We start from the raw sequence: 18,704 nt of genomic DNA, 5'->3' as shown, positions 1-18,704 counted from the left end.
CCATAACAGCAGCAACAACCGCAACAACAACCGCATACAACAACAACAACCCGACTCCCTTCTTTATCCCTCGCAAACCGCCACCTCCAGCCACACTCACGGCCACCCACAACCACCACTTTACTCCCCTCTCTTCCCTCAACCTAGATCCGCTTAGAACTAGACCCAACCCGACCCGAACCACCCCCAAAACTGAAGCCCTAACCCGAGTACCAAAACCCCCAAAATCTTTTTTTAAACTCGGTCAAACCCCATATATACGGTTAACGGTGGTCAAAGACATGGGTCAAAGATGAGTCGGGGTCAAGGCGGGTCAATGGTCTTAATTAAATAATATAAAAACTAGTTTAAGACGGTTTACCTTACGATCTCGAGGCGGAGGGACAAAATCTCTCTTTCTCTCATCTCTCTTGTTTTGGGTGGATTTTGGTGAATTGTCTTAGGATAAGATGATAAGGGGATTGGGTGGAGTATATAAGGTGAGGCGGAGTATAAATGTATACACATATCGTATTATGTATTATTATTATCATTACCATCTAACAATAATAATAATTATTATTATTATTATATAATTATTAAATACGAAGTATTACAAAGACTCAAGTTTTCCATGGTAGCTAGAAGTCGTAGGACTAGGTCGCTGATTTCGGCTTTAGTCATGGCTTATGCAGATTGATCGGCTTCTTGATTTTCTTGTTGAAGATCGATGGCACCCAAAGGATTCATATTCGACATAACGATAGGCGTTATAACTTGTCTTGCAAAGAGATTTCACAAACAAAGGCAGGCAGTTTTATCGTGGACGCTGTGACTAGATTACGACTTCTTGACAAATCGTTGATGACTTCTCAAGTTTGAAATCATGGTGCATGATTTTGAATTTAGAGTCGAGTGTCGACTTTGACATAGTAATGCCTAGACGGACGACTTCTGAAGGGATTTGGAGGTTTGTTGATGGCAAGACGCCATTGGACAAGACATGTATACAAACTTGACCTGTGTCCCGTAGTATAGGGGGAAGGCGGGTTTAAGACCCGAGAGGTTTTAACTTTAGCAGCGCCATTGAAGATGTCGCGATAATTAGGCGGCACGGCCTAGACTAGAGGGCAGGTACTAAATTTGGCGAAGACTCGACGTTACCTAGTCGACTTTGATTCGAACTCGACTCGAGGCTGAATCAGAAAGGTGGACTGATATGTAGGATGTTACTATTTAAAAGGATTTTTAAAAATAGAAATTTCCAAAAAAAAAAGCGAGATTTACTTAGGATTGTCTTTTGAAAAAGGTTGAAGTTTATATTCAGAAGACAAGTTTAAAATAATCAGGGATGCTATGGCTTAGAAAACAATGCGTTATTTTTAAAGACGGTTTTCAAAATTCAAATTCACGGTCTTGAAAATCGAGAATTGAAAGTTTAGATGGTTGAAATTGTTACGGCCTAGAAAATGGTGCGTTATTTTCGAAGTCGGTTTACGAAATCGAGGTTTCGGAGATTGAAACGACCATTATGTCAGCGCAAAAAGTGCATTTTGAAGTGGTTCGAAAACCGAGTTTTGAAATTGCCATTATGACGGCGTAGAAAATGGTTGAATTTGTTTTCAAAAGATTTGAAATGGAATTGAAAATATGAAAATGGTTAAATTTGTTTTCGAAGTATTTTGAAATTTGGAAACTTGAAAACGGTTAAATTTGTTTTCAAGTTATTTTGAAATTGAGATATTTGAAAATGGTTAAATTCTATTTCAAAAGATTTGAAATTGGATTGAAAATTGTGAGGATTGAATTCGTCATTACGACGGATTATAAAACTGTTTTGATGTTTGAAAGACCATATGGAAATCAAAAAATTTGATAATTGGAATTGTCATTACGACTGCTTAGGAAAGCTAAATTAGGTTTCTGAAAAGATGGGTTGAAATTTGAAAATTCGGGAAAGTGTAATTGTCATTACGACGGCTTGGAAAACGGTCAAATTTGTTTCAACAAAAATGGTGTTTGAAAGAATTGCTGGAATTAAAATCGTCGTTACGACAGCTTGGAAAAGCGGTGTTTCTCGATTTAAAAATTGATTTTGAATTTTTATAATTCGAGGTTAAAATTCGTCATTGCGACGGCTTGGGAAAATAGGGATTTGATTTTGAAATTGAGGATCATCGTCATTACGACGGCGTAAAAAGGGTTTTGAATTGTTTTGAAAATCAAGGATAGAAATTGACATTACGACGACGTAAAAACGGTTGTGACGTGTTTTGAAACATTTTAATAATCGAGGATAGAAAACTTAAAATTGTTGAAATTGTTGTGGTCTCGAAAACAGTGCATCGTTCCCAAAAATGGTTTTGAAATAGTCTCGAAAATGGTGCATTGTTCTCGGTATTTGAAATTGACTAAAAAACGGCGCATCGTTCTCTAGATTTGAAATGTCCATTATGGCGGCGCAAAAGTTCTTTTTAAACGGTTGTGAAAAACCGGGTTTTGAAATCATCATTACGACGGCGTAAAAAGGGTGCTTTTGGCATCGGTTTTGAAGAAAAAGCTGGGTTTTGAAATCGTCATTACGACGGCGTGAAAAAGGTGCTATTTGCAACGGTCAGCGAAAGATTGAGGTTTGAAATAGCCATTATAACGGCGTGAGAAAGGTGTGTTTGCAAGTTTTGAAATTGACACAGAATGACTTATGATCACAAAGCACATAAGCACTTACAGTTTCATTATATTATGCTTAATGCTGACACGGGTTTTGGCTTGATAAGGGTGGTTACACACCGAGCGATCACGGATATCAATCCAAACCAAATGTGTAAGGAGGGCGCCCAAGCCTCGTTCACGTATGAATTAGTGAAAGCTCTTTGACAAAACAAAAGAGTGTAGCGTCAACGACATGCTTTGTAATACCCCGTATTTTATAAATATATATTGTATATTTCTATGAGTTATGTATGAGACAGAATAGTAAAATAACAATAATGAGTTAGTAATGATAATAATAATATACGATACTTGTATATATATATATATATATATATATATATATATATATATATATATATATAGGGTCAGGATCGGGTGAAAACCACTAACATAATGAGAGCCGTGAGAACCCTTACTAAATCATCATTAAATCTAGTTCCGAAAATTTTGATGGATTATTGACCCTTTGTTTAGTTTACTCAACCACATTTTTAGTATATCTAAACAAAAGTTATTGATTTTATTAACAAATTATAAACTTAATGTACAAAAATACAATTAGGTATAATAAAATGGCTATAGATGCACGAAAACGAATACTAGGTGCATGAAAATTGTTACATGCATGAAAATGATTACTACGTGCATGAAAATATCAGGCTTTAGGTGCACGAAAAATAGGTCTAGGTGCATGAAAATTATTAGATACATGAAAAATGAGTAGTAGGTGCATGAAAATTAATAAAATGATTCTCGTCTCGAATTTCGTCAATAATTTATACTTTTGTGACCAAGAAATATGTTATCTAGGCATAAAATTCTATGCCGAATCCAAATATGTAATTATTTTTTAGAAAAAAAATTCGTAAGGTGGAGTTCTCACGGTTCTCACTATGTAGGTGGTTCTCACCGGATCTCAAATCTATATATATATATATATATATATATATATATATATATATATATATATATATATATATATATATATATCTAGAGTGAGAGAGAGAGAGAGAGTCGGGATCCGGTGAAAACTCCTAAATATTTGAGGATTGAGGATTTGTGAATACATTATCACAGGTTCTTCAATACAATATCACGCAAAAATCAGACCTTTGCCAAAAAAAATTTTAAAAACAAATTATAATCTTTTTTTTTTGCACATGTGTTTTTTTTTGTGATATTGTTTCAAATAACCTGGGATATTGTATTGAACAACCTGTGATATTGTAACGAAATCCTCAATCCTAAAAAAGATAGTGTATCCTCACATGATCTCATTCCTATACATATATATATATATATATATATATATATATATATATATATATATATATATATATACACCTACCCCTTATCCACTATTCCTCACCTTATCCAAATACAATTACAACACAATCCTCACCCACACTTCTAAAGATAGAGAGGAGAGAAAGAGAGATTAGAAGAAAATGATGATTTTGTCCCTCCGCTTCGAAATCGTAAGGTAATACCGTCTTAAACTAGTTTATATATTATTTAATTTATACCATTGATCCGCCTTGACCTTAACTCACCTCTGACAGTCATTGACAACCACTCGGACCAACGTTGACGGCCCAAAAGATGGGCTTGACCAAGTAATTAGGGCTTGTTGGGCTGTTTTGTGTGACCGTCTTAAGACATATTTTTACCTTGATTTTTGTGGCCTACTTGTGGAGATCTTGGGTGGTCCTTGTCGTGGATTGAGTGGGGGGTTGTAGTGGTGGTAATGGGTGGTGGATTGGGTGGCATTAGATGGGCGGAAATGGGCGTTAAAGAAGGGTACACAGGTTGGGTTATTATTGAGAGTTGTTGTTTGTGGCCGTGGTTGTTGTCATTGTTGCTGTCGTGTGGGCGGTTAATGGTGGCGACGGTGGTCAGGGACATCGTAGGGTGGCTGGTCTCGGCCGGCCGTGGCCAATGATGGTCGTGGTTGGGTCGTGTGTGTTGTTGTTCGTGTTGGTGTTGGTGTTATTGTTTGTTGTTAGTGTGGAAGTCGTGGTGGGTGTCATTACTGGTCGTGGACACCATTATTGGTGGTGGTAGTCCACAGTGGCAACCACTGGTGGTAGGTGGTGGTTGGTCGTAGGTGTTGGGTCGTTCTTGCGGGTTTTAGGTAGCATTAAGACGGGTTTTGTTTATTTAATTACGTACTTAATTTAACTAGATTAATTATTAATTAGATTAGTTAGTAATTATATTTAATTATCGTAATTAGGTGCCGACTTTATGGAGGAGCTCATTTGTGTCTGGTTCCTTTATTGTTTAGCGGGATTTGCTAAAAGGTAGGTTAATCCTACTAAGTTTTAATTTATTTAAATGGTAATTTGAGTCGTGTTTAGTGGTCATTGTATTATAACATCATATTGGTTAAGATGACTTGAGGAGTCGGTAATGGGCATATTGCGTGGTATCTTGCATTTATTGTATTTGTCATGTATATTGGAGAATATGCCGGTTGTGATTGTTTGGTTGTTGTTGAGGAGATGGAAGGCGGTTGGGAGACCGTCTTCCGCTTGAATAGCTTCTTGGAGCTTCCCACTCCAAGAAGGATTTGCACATTAAGGACTTGAGTTTTGAAGGACTCGTGTGGTTGACACACGACATCTGGCAGGGGACCTGGTTGGCTTTCGGCCCCGGTATGTCTGGGCATGTCCCGGTACCTGCTTGTGTGGTGCGGTGTCGTGGGCGTGTCCCTGGCACCGGTGTTTGTGGGTACGTCTGGGCGTGTCCCAGTACCGGTGGTTATGGGTACGTATGGACGTGTTCTGGTACCGGCGTGGTGGTTGTTTGATAGCATTTCATTCATGTCATAGTCATGTTGCATACTCACGCACTTTGAGTTATGTCTCACTTTATTTATTTATTGAAACTGACGTGTTATGTGTCTGTATAATTGTCACCTATTTCCGGGGTGGCCTGTGTCCATCCATATGTTATTTCCGATCATATTGGGAGCAGCTTAAGTACAGGTTTTGCTTGTTGACGTGATCGAAATTTGGGCCGCGCCTTGGACTCAGAGTCGAGTAGCGTAGCATAGATGACGTAGATGGTAGTCAACATGTAATTTGTATTTCATTTATCATTTGTTTACGTTTATCTAATCACTAAACTTGTTATGTGTATAAAAAGTTTCTTAATTGTAATTTCGATTTCACCGCCTCGGGAAACCGAGACGGTAACATCTCCCAATTACCTTGGCCGGGTAAGAAGGGGTTGTTACAAAGTGGTATCAGAGCGACGATTTTGGAACCTAAACCAATGAACCAAAATGAATTTAGGAGTGTCTAATAAAATGAATCCGACATGAGTACAATAGGAGGTCGTTTTGGGTGAGTAGAATCGCTCATCTCAAAACTAGATCTTATTGTTTCGGTTGGTCACTACATGGGTGGTTATGAGTCGGGAAACGTGAAGTGAAATGTTGCATGATTATGCTTGTATTATATTTTTGTTGAACATCTTGCATGATATAGAGGTTGTGTGGTAAATGATAACATGTGATAGTTGAAATTATGGAATTGAAATGTCTACTTGAGTGAGATATATGTAATGTGAGTAGATGATTACTTCATATGAAATGCATTTATTCGTATGAGTGTTGCGTGTTTGTATATGATGAGTTTTGAAGCCGTAATTTGCATAGTTGATAGGATTATTGCATGATATAATTGTTCATTTGGTACATGTTAATATGTGAAAATTTGGATGAAAAAGAGTAATGTGTATAACATGTTTTGAAAGTGGTTATTACGAGTTGGTGTGTGAGGGGGCACTAGCTCCGTCCTTGTCATGTTAATACCGCATATATGTTTGAATTTCACTAGTGCCATATTAAGGTGTGATTAGTAATAACTGTTAGTAAAATAGTCGCTAGTATAAGAAAATTATTTCTTAGTCGGAAATTGCAAACCATAGAGAGGCACCCAACCGAGTGCGAGCTAGTACTCGACCGAGTACCAGTCACTCGACCGAGTGGACCAATTTCCAGAAACATGAAAATTTCTGGAAGTGAGTCACTCGACCGAGTGGAGAGGGCACTCGACCGAGTGGACTCAGCACTCGACTAAGTGCCAATTTTTGGGCTGTAAATTTCGCAAAAATTGTGTTGTTACCTTATTTCTTACATTTCTTCATCGTTTCTCATAACAAAAATACCAAAATATTTTTAGAATTTTCCAAAATTCCATTGTTTATGTTTGTTGCTTAGAATTAAACTTTCTACTCCATTTTATTCTCTTAATTCTTGCAAATTAAACAATGTGAGTGGTTTTCTCACTGCTCTTAATTTGTTTCAATTTTATTTTGTTTAAATATACGCTAATTCCTTCAACTTTTGTCAATTAATTGCATATTTTGTCTGATCCATGATATTAATAACCTTCTTATAACATTTATGATGTCAAGTAAAAAATTTTCATGATGAATTTTTGCCCAAAAAAAAAATTATGAACTCGAAAACATATGTTCTTAAGAAAATAAATTCGTTTTCGTGTTTATTGCTGGGTGAATTGTTTAACAAGGACTAAAGTTTGGTTGTTATTGCTTACTCTTGTCACGCATTTGAAATTTTGACTTAAAAATTTTGCTTTAAAAATTTTCGAAGTTTTGATGTTCATGTTTGAGTTTCGACTTATTTTTCGCATTTAAAACTTAGTTTCATTGACTAATGAGGGTACCATCTTTGTTGGTAATGGCATGTATCATCTTGAATTGAAATTTCATCTTAAAATGTTGTCCAAAATCTTTTGAGATTTCATCTCAAAATGAATGATTTATGATTTTGCACTCAAAATATGATCTAATTGTTTCTTGGTACTTAGCCCTCATTGATGTTACATTATGTTACATTAACTTAGGAATTTTTGCCTTACAAATCGCCTCAAGTTTTGACATGTGTGTTATTTATACTGAAAGTGATCTAATTTCGATTTTCATACTCCATTCTTTGTCTAATTATGCCGTAAAGTTTCAAATGCTGTTTAATGATGTTAGGCATGTTGGAATATGTGTCCTCCGACAATAATGCGATCACAATTGTCGATCATGATGATCACATGTTTAAGTCTCATTTTAAAAATACATGTGGGAAGTATTTTTACAGTCAACTAGTCCACACATATCGGTAATGATTGGCTGACTAGAGTTTGACATTACTGTCGTGCGACGGTGGTGATCAGGTTATCCCCTTAGGTCATACCTAAAGGGTAACACTCTTAATTGATTATTTAATTGATCGTATGACGATACGGGGTAATTAAATTACTTAAAATTGACGGACGATTTTGGAAGTAATATTTACGCATCTCATTATAATTTGATTAAATAAGATACGGTTTAAGTAATCGAATTGTTTTATTACTTAGATGAAATTATTGTTTACGGAAACAATTAAAAGGAATGAATTGATTATTATAAATACAGAATGTTGTAATTTATTACTCGGGATCCCATTACGGTACAAGTAATTATGAATTACTAGGTAAACTTTATAAGTGACATATTTTATTAATATGTTGATTTTTAATTGTTAAAAATACATTTTATATACCTAATGTCATGAAACATGTTACATGTGACAAATTGACAAAATAATGTGTAAAATGGTTTTTCCATTTTACACTATATGTGCCGAAAATTAGGAGGGAGTATTAGGCTTATTTGTGTTAATTATGTTTAAGTGGAAGGCATAATCATAAGACCTAATACATAGCCTTACATGCCTATAATTCTTGGCAAGAATTGAAGCTCATGCATTGGCCATACCCACCCCCTCCTACCCGGTTTTCCTTGTGCAAGACCAAGAGTTTTTGCTTTATATTTTTCCTAATATACACTACATGCATTCTAGTGGATATTCATTCATTCTTGCACATCTAAAAATATAGAGTTTTAGAGAGAATATTACTTCCTTTTCTCCCTTCTCTTAACCGAAAAATAAGAGACCAAATTCAATATTTTGGGTCAATTTTATTTAGATTAATATTGTTCTAGTATTAATAATATTAATCTTTTAAGGGGTTACTTTGGGTATTCATCTTTGGGAGAGATTCTACCCTTGAATCTTTGTTCATCCATATTAGGAGAGCTCAAGAACAAGTAAGAAAGGAGATCTTACTTGTGCCCTTTGATCCGAATTTTATTGTAAGGAAAATGATTTCTTCTCTATATTTACTTATGTTTGCATGCATAAGATCTAAATTAATTTTATGACTAAATTGATTAAAATATATATGAATATATTGAGTATAATGAGATATAGATTTCTTACAAGTGGTATCAGAGCCTTAGGTTGTTTGCATGCAAATCGGTTATTGTTTTTCCGAGTTATACGATTAACAAATAAAACTTATAAATTTGTGTTTATTATGATATATTACGAAATCAATTATGCATGTTAAAGTTTCTGGTCCTAAAATGTATTTAGGATATTTTTGTTAATTTATGGATTTTTATTGTTCATTTTACATAATAATGGCATTAAAAATGTGATTTTATGATAAAAATGCCATTTTTGGACTAAAAATTAGGTAAAGTTCGATTTTTTCAGTGGTTTTTGGATATGGTTTCACATATATTATATTTTGATGACCTGTAATTTTTCATAATTTTATGAGTTCTTATGCTCAAAATATGTATTTTTCAAGATAAAATCGAATTTAAATGGAAAAATAGGTTAATATGAGTAATATTTCGAATCTGGTCATATAAATTTAGTATGTTGTCACATGCAATTTTACAAGATGTGTGTAAAATAATTGGCTATAATGAAGTCCTTATGCATGATTTATGAATTTTTGATGAAAAATCACATAAATAGTGACTTTAATTAGTAAAAATTGCTAAAACATACTTCATGACTAAGGAAAAACGTCAAATGTTGCATTTTATCACCTATTTCAGATCTAAAAGTGAAAAGTAAATAAAAATATTTTTCTCATATTTTTATGGTTATTATTATTGATAAATCCGATAAACCGCAACATTGTTTTTCCTCGATAAATTTCGAAATTTTTAACCTAAGTTTTTGAACATTATGAGTGTCATGGTATTTTTCCAGAATGTTCATGAGTTTAAATTTCAAATTTTGAATTTATTTGAAATTTTTATGATTTATTTGAAGTTTATGGCCTTATTTTGTAATTATAAGTCCTTTTATGAACAATATTAAGAAATATAAGTTAATTATTGTCAATATGTTAGTGGAGACTAATTTTGAGTCCTAAGATTGTTAGGGTAATTAACTAGTACATAAATATGATTTTATGTAATTATTGTGATTTTAAAAGGTTGAATCACGCAAATCCGTAAAAACCGATTAATATACGATATTGGCTCCTTAAAGGCGATTTAGCATAAAATTGGGCATGTTTATACATATTATAATGCTGCATTTTATTTATGATTGTCATAATTTTATTTTATGTAATTTTTGAATTATGTAATTTTACTTAGTATGGCCTTAGTTTTTAATTGGTATTACCCGAAATGTATGAGAATATCGATTCGGTTGTAATTTATTGTGATCTCGTATCACCGTTTTGTAATTTAATAGATTTATTTTTATTTTAATTACAAATGTATAATAGGAAATTATGTAATTTGTTATGTAATTTATTTATTCCGGAGTTCCTTGAAGACGGTGCCACTCAAGAAGGCGATCCATTAAAGACGGTGTTACCTCGAGATGCGTGCCAAAACCGAAGTTCAAGGGACCAATGGAGTTGGTTTCTGAATTTGTAATATTTTATTAGATTTACTATTTTTATGAAGGCCATACTAGGATTTTATTTATGCTTTACATTTTATTTATATGTTGCATGTATCGCTAAATCGCCATAACTAAAACATGCATTATCATTTTAATCAAGTTTATCGACCGTCTCAATTATAATTATCGTAGTTCACCGCTTTAGTTCACTTAAAACGTGATAGATGATAAATTGACATGGCCTCTCGCTAAAAAATAAACAATTGAGACATAGCCTTACCAAAAAGTAGAAACTATGAAAACCTATTTCGCGAGGGAGTGCACTCGGCCACCCCGGGGTACAAACCTTGTTACGCAGGGGAAGTGGGTGATAAATGTCTATCCACCGAAGTCATGTTGATGAGGGTTTCATCGGCTACCCCGTGCCCAAGTTAATGTGAATTTGGATCATAGACACATTTATTTGAAATTTAGATTGACCTCAACGGAAGTATTCGTGACCGTAGTCGCATGTGTTCCGGGCTATAGATAAACATTAGAGTAATTTTATCGACCAAGAGTTCTAAAAGTAGAATCGATTAAAAAGTTAATCCACCGAGTTATATTGATAAGGGTTCCATCTGCTACCCCGTGCCCAAGTTAATATGAATTTGGCTCTTGGAATCATTTATCAAGTTGGGTAGAGGTCACTAGATAAATGCAATAAAACTTGTTTAAATTAAATTTTTACGAGTGTTATTATTATTTTTTGAAAACGACATATGTTTTATTCCTTCTATTTTCGTTTTGTAGACCACTTTTATTTCTCATAACTAATGGGCGCTCCAAATACCAACGCCACACCTCTCACTAATGCTTCATGGCTCCGATCCTTCATGGATCGTTGTAAACTTGAAAAGAATGGGTCAAATTTCTCCGATTGGGATACCCAACTCAAATTAGCCACCCAAGGTGACGACAAGCTTCGTTACCTCACCGAGGCCTCTCCACCCGAACCTAATGCTAGGTCGAGTGCCGCCACTAGCGAAGTATATGAGGCTTACCACAAGGAGTCCGCCGCAATGAAAAATGTGTTGATTTTTGCGATGGAGGCGGATCTTCAAAGGAGAGCCTTTAAAATGGGCACCGCTATTGAAATCTATTCCAAGCTTGTGACAATGTTTTCACAAACTCCGAGGATCGTCCATTATGAGGCGGCCACGGCATTCTTTGATCTCGACTTTAAGGAGGGCCAAAAGGTTAGCCCTCACGTGCTCAAATTGATGGAGCTAGTCGAGACTTTGAAGATTCAAAAAGTTGAAATCCCCAAAGATCTCATTGTAGATAGGATTCTACAGTCCTTATCCAAAGTCAAAGCGTATGTTCAATTCCGGGTGAATTTTAACATGCAAGACAAGGACGTGTCTCTTGAAGAGTTGCACAAGTTACTTGTGCAAGCCTAAAGAGACATGGGGTTAAATGTTAACCCACCTAAGGATGTGCTTAAAATAAGCACCAAGAGCAAGGGGAAGTTCAAAAAGAATGGGAAGAAGAGTAAGAAGCAAGCTCCCACATTCACCAAGGCTAAGACTTTTGAAGCTAGCACTTTCAAGACCAAGAAGGGTCCTCTTGACAAATGCCATTATTGTAATGGTGTTGGACATTGGAAGAAGAATTGTTCCAAGTATCTTAGTGACATCAAAGCTGGAAAGATCACTCCAGTAGGTAAATTTATGTCCTTTCTTTTATGTTTCTAATTCAACTATACTATTGTGATACAAAGTTGTGATAATGTATCCCTTTTTTATTGTAAATAGGGCCTCCACCAAGCAAGGACAAGGGAAAGGAAAAGCAAGCTTGAGAAATCATCAAGAAGCTAGGAGTAGCTTCCATGAAGCTTGGCTTTTTATTGTCTTATTTTAATTTATGTTTCGGATTTTTAGAACTATTATGATTTCCGTGTTCGACATGGAAATGATTGATCCTTTCTAAACAATTGTTGTATTTTGGATTATGGTGGCTTGGTTTGCAACCCAAGTCACCCCTTTTATCGTATTTTCTCTATTCAAAAAAATCGTCTTTATATGCTTGCACATAGAAACATATGATCATCCACTTAAAGTGATCTAATAGATAACTATAATGATGAGATTCATTATATGTCCACAAGCTTATGGCTTGTGTATGATCAATTATAAAGTGATGTTTTCGTTGATGAACTCTCTTAATGGAATGTCAATCACAAAGTACTCTTAATCAAATCTAAAACAATTAGTCAACCTATGAGATAGTCCTCCTTATACTTCAAAAATCATTATTTGTGTCTCATAAGCTATCTTTGAATCTCTAGTGTATTTATTCTAAAGATAGAGTGCGAGAAAAATTAAGACACAAAGAACACAAAGCAAATTTGTATACTTGAGTAAATGAGATCTACGCAAGAAAGAATAATTTGTATACCTATATAGATAGTGTACACGAATAGATGAGATCTATGGTCTCGAATAGATGAAATCTACATGACAAAAGAGACCAAGTGAAGTAATCAAAAGAATATATTCTCAAGACAACTACACGAGGAGACCAAAAGAAAGTTTTGGAAGAAGAATGACTAAAGTAAAGTCTTAACAAGAGATTTGGCTAGTTTATGAACGAATTTTGACCAATAGTTTCAATATTGATATTTACTTAAGAGCCTAAATGAAACAAAGTTGCATCCTCGAAAATAAATGAGATTCATGACTAAAATTTGCAAAGAATGATATGCCGATATCCACAAGAGCTAAGTTAAGTGTTAACCACGCTAGTGTCATTAATTAACCTCTTTATGGAAATGAAATAATTAAACCTCCTTCCGGAAAAGGGTATTTTGAGAAGGACGTATATTAAATGAAATTCACATTTAAATAACGACATTGCTACACATCATTATAAAATGAATGAGTTATAGATTAAAAATCTCTTTCCATAAGTTTAAGATTGAAACCTTTTCTAAATAGGTTTTTTGAAAAGATATGTTGGGAACATTTGGTTTTATCTTAATAACTTGGCAAAGCAAAATATATTTCAATTCTTGAAATGTTTTGATTGAGTATTCAATTGCGAAACATGTGGAATTAAGTGGGAATTTGAAATTATCATGTGAAGACATGGAGTTTACTGGGAGCAATCATCTTGTAAAAATTTACAACTCATTACTCATTGAGAATGACGAGCTAATACTATCTTTCACAAAGAAGTATTTGAGTTTTCAATTCTGGATGAAAATGGACTATGATGAATCCAATCACATCATGAGATGTTGGATGGGTATTGAGATATACACATCGAATCAACTAGAAATGTAGGTTATTCATGTCAATGAAAATGGAATTGCCATTAGCAATCATGGTCATTCATTGAACCTAAGAATGGTTGATTACATGATTATTAATCACTAATGTTTCCGCCATTAGAATAATCATGCAAATGTCCAATAATGAATCATATGCATAAGAGCATGATGAATCATTGGCAAGCCATAGAAAAATCGTCATGAATTCTCGAGGAGAACTAATGAGCGATTCCAGTGTTGGGTAGAACACTCTGTTATGTGACAAGAGGTTGCACATATTGAAGTTCGAACACACGTAAGGATTCATGAAAATCATAAGCTATTCAAGCTAAAAGGAGAAATAAGAAGTTTGGAAAAATACTTAGTTAAAGCAAGAAGTTACTCAAAACTAATATTTTCTAATATACTAGGACTTATTAGAAGTGCTAGGCTAATCATCTTGACAATTGCTGCAAGACCCTACAAAACGTATACCTAGTGCATTGTGAATTGGTAGAACACTTGACCAGTGCAAGTTATATCATCCACCACAAATTCATTGGTTATGTGATAAACAACAAGAAAATTCTTTCAAGATAAAGAACCCAAACCTAGGTCGAGAACCTATATGTGTACTTGTTAAGGTTCATGCTATGAGAGATAACATGAATATAAAGGAAAATGCAATACAAGAAGTTTTAACACATGGACACATGGTATGTTAAACTTCTATTGCAATCGACTAGTGTTTACACACTTACGATATACATCACAAGGTTTTAATATGGTATTGACTACCCGAATGTGATGTCGACATTCGTCGTTTGAGTTATTATTAACTCACCTTATACTTTGTTACATCCAAACGGGTTATAGAGACAATTGAACCCCGTTAAAGTGAACACGGATTAGCATTGTATTCACCCATAGTTACTTACATGAGGTGACGTCTCGAAGTGACTAGAGTGTGATGCTATTGATGGCAAGTTCAAGTGCCATGGAGTCATGTGTGATGACTAGTCGATCACATAGGCAGACTGTTAGGAACACTTTGTCGGGCCTTATGACCGCTTATAGAGTTCTGGCAAATTTATATAGCCTGGTCGTGGCGAGAGCTACTATAGTATTCTAATGAGTCGATTCTTTTGACTAAAGACTGTTCTCCTAAGATGGCACAGTTTCAGATTAACTTTGATTTGTGTTACTACAACCTTCGTAAATGGGGTCAAATGGGCATATTTTGGACTATGATGGTTGTGGCTAGTCGAAGGGAATGAGTGCGATATGAATTGTCCACCCCTTATCAGGATTATAACAATATCTCAGGGCCACTCGAGGAGTAATGGACTCGAAATGCGTGGCCACGCTCGGAAGATATCGATGGTAGATAAATCCGGTCAATCAGTTGTTCTCCAGATCGAGGAAACCACTCTCGATATGATCACTTGCAAGTACGACCTGAAAGACACCTTGCATTGAGTGGGAGATAATAATAGGACAAGAGAATTGGTGACGCACACTTGTCGAGGACAAGTGGGAGATTGTTGGAATATATGTCCTCCGACAATAATGCGATCACAACTGTCGATCATGATTATCACATGTTTAAATCTCATTTTAAGAATACATGTCGGAAGTATTTTTACAGTCAACTGGTCCACACATATCGGTAATGATTGACTGACTAGAGTTTGACATTACTGTCGTGCGACGGTGGTGATCAGTTGATCCCCTTAGGTCATACCTAAAGGGTAACACTCTTAATTGATTATTTAATTGATCGTACGACGATACGGGGTAATTAAATTACTTAAAATTGACGGATGATTTTGGAAATAATATTTACGTATCTCATTATAATTTGATTAAATAAGATACGGTCTAAGTAATCGAATTGTTTTATTACATAGATAAAATTATTGTTTACGGAAACAATTAAAAGGAATGGATTGATTATTATAAATACAGAATGTTGTAATTTATGACTCGGGATCCCATTACGGTACAAGTAATTATGAATTACTAGGTAAACTTTATAAGTGACATATTTTATTAATATGTTGATTTTTAATTGTTAAAAATACATTTTATATACCTAATGTCATGAAACATGTTACATGTGACAAATTGACAAAATAATGTGTAAAATGGTTTTTCCATTTTACACTATATGTGCCGAAAATTAGGAGGGAGTATTAGGCTTATTTGTGTTAATTATGTTTAAGTGAAAGGCATAATCATAAGACCTAATACATATCCTTACATGCCTATAATTCTTGGGAAAAATTGAAGCTCATGCATTGGCCATACCCACCCCCTCCTACCCGGTTTTCCTTGTGCAAGACCAAGAGTTTTTGCTTTATATTTTTCCTAATATACACTACATGCATTCTAGTGGATATTCATTCATTCTTGTACATCTAAAAATATATAGATTTAGAGAGAATATTATTTCCTTCTTCTCCCTTCTCTTAACCGAAAAATAAGAGACCAAATTCAATATTTTGGGTCAATTTTATTTAGATTAATATTGTTCTAGTATTAATAATATTAATCTTTTAAGGGTTTACTTTGGGTATTCATCTTTGGGAGAGATTCTACCCTTGAATCTTTGTTCATCCATATTAGGAGAGCTCAAGAACAAGTAAGAAAGGAGATCTTACTTTTGCCCTTTGATCCGAATTTTATTGTAAGGAAAATGATTTCTTCTCTATATTTACTTATGTTTGCATGCATAAGATCTAAATTAATTTTATGACTAAATTGATTAATACATATATGAATATGTTGAGTATAATGAGATATAGATTTCTTACAAGGCATGGTCTCAAAATTTGCAAATTTTATTTTAAAGTTTTTTTGAATTAATTGAGTAATAATACTTCAATTTCCATTAGTAATGCTATATATTGTCTTAAGTTGGGAATTCCGCCTTAAACTTAACCAAATTTTTGATTCCTTCTTTTATCTTAAACTTGGCTTAACGGTGTTTTTAGGCAATAATCCTTATGAGTATCACTGTAATAACATGGTTTATATCGAAATTCTATTTTAAATGTGGGCCAAATTCTTTTTGAGATTTCATGGGTACATCAGCAAATTTTGATTTTAAATTTGAAACAGGGCTTAATTGTCTTGTAGTGCCCCAACCTTTGTTAATGGTGATATGTGTAGAAAATTATAGTGTTGATGCTCAAATTTTGATTTTTGTACTTAATACTTGGTTTTATGGTGCCGCAAGCTTACAATTTTGATTAATAATGCAATGTATTGTCCTAAATTGGAAAATTTTATCTTAGATTTTCTTCAAAGATGTTTTTTATATACACCGAACATTCATGCCAAAATTTTGATTTTATGTTCGTCATTAGTTTAACCATGTCAATTGCCTTGGTATTCACTAAATTGTTGTGTATGCCTCGAATTAGGATCATCATGTTGTGTGATTTCGCTTCAGTTCATCTTTCCATGTGTGCCTTGAAGGTCATAAGCATGAGACATGTGTTTTAGTAGGGTTAATATGAGCTTAGTATTTTGTTGTGGATTCAAACCATGTAAGTAGGTAGTTGTGTGATTCATGTTTGGAGATTAGGAGTAGAAGAAAGTGACTTTAGCTTGCATAAGGTGTCTTGAATTGAGTAAGATAAATGTACAAGGTAAACTGTGGATAATGAGTGATGTTTGATCTAAGTTGAATATCTGTTGAGTGTTTAAATTTATGGATAGTGAATGAAGTTTGAGTTGCATGTTGAAGGATATTGTTATTGAGCATGACTTGGAAACTTTGGTTGATAAATAATTGAGATATATGGTGGTGGATTTAGTATTACCAAGTTTGGTTTTCGCGGTCATGAGAGTAAGAGTGTGGCATGTAATGCTTGAGGATTCAATTATATCGTTGAGGTATTTGATCATTCGTGTTATAAAGGGTAACCGTTTAACTTGAGTGTGTATGCATGAAGTATGAAAGTTGTTGCGTGGTGGTATAGATGTTGTTTGTAAAGTTTCCTCCTAATCATTAGGTAAAGCGTCCATGGTATACATCGTGATCTTGTTATAGTGTCCAATTGAGGGGTGATATTGTTATTATTCCTTGAGAATAATGGGTGGTTAGGGTCGTGTCCATGAGATGGTGTAAATGTTATGGATACCGATGTGACTATTGCGGTTGTTGGTTACGGTATGGTGATACCGTCCCCGAGTATGGGGGAGGAGGTAGAACGATTGCGAAAACAACTATGAAATAGTATGTTTGTGTCGGTAGTATGTCTCGGATATTTTATCTTAATTGTGTAATAATGATGGTCATAGGGCCAAGAGTTTGTTTAAATTTGGTTATTTGATGGTGTATTAGTTACCATCAGAGTCTATTAGCTTTTGTATGATGATATAGGAATGTTTGGAACCGAGTTGAGAACGAAAACCTTCTGCCCAGGTGACACTCAACCGAGTGCACCATGCACTCGATCGAGTGGTCGCCTACTTGGCTGAGTGGCTTGCCTTGACCTTTGTTTTGTTGATATTTGACCAAATATTGGGTGTGTACCATTATTTTCGCGGTTTATATTAGTTGACTTATGTTTGGATGAGCATGTTGACCTTACATGGGTGATATTTTATGAATTGTTTACGTTTGATTATATGGTGTGGCATTTTGCAAGTAATGAAAATCGTGGATTCGACATGAATGGATTGATGACAGAAATGGTGTGATAATCTCGTTTGATGTGTGTTAATCGACGTGATTTTATTTTGTTGTGTAAACATAACATAAAAATGCAAATTATGTGTCGCACAGTGGTCATTTTTATGATTGTATATTGTGGCCTTCCGTATGAGCGGAAGTGTTGATGATGGATGGGGACGAATATGGAAACACATGTGTGATCGTGTGGTGGATTTGACACGGTATATGCGTGGCATGATGTCCGAAAATGGGAATGTTGAACATTGTTGAGTCACATAACGAGAAATTTTGCATTATTTGAT

The sequence above is a fragment of the Silene latifolia genome, chromosome Y, assembly GCF_048544455.1.
Source record: "Silene latifolia isolate original U9 population chromosome Y, ASM4854445v1, whole genome shotgun sequence".
NCBI classification, from domain to species: Eukaryota; Viridiplantae; Streptophyta; class Magnoliopsida; order Caryophyllales; family Caryophyllaceae; genus Silene; species Silene latifolia.
Note: the sequence above shows the minus strand (reverse complement) of the source record.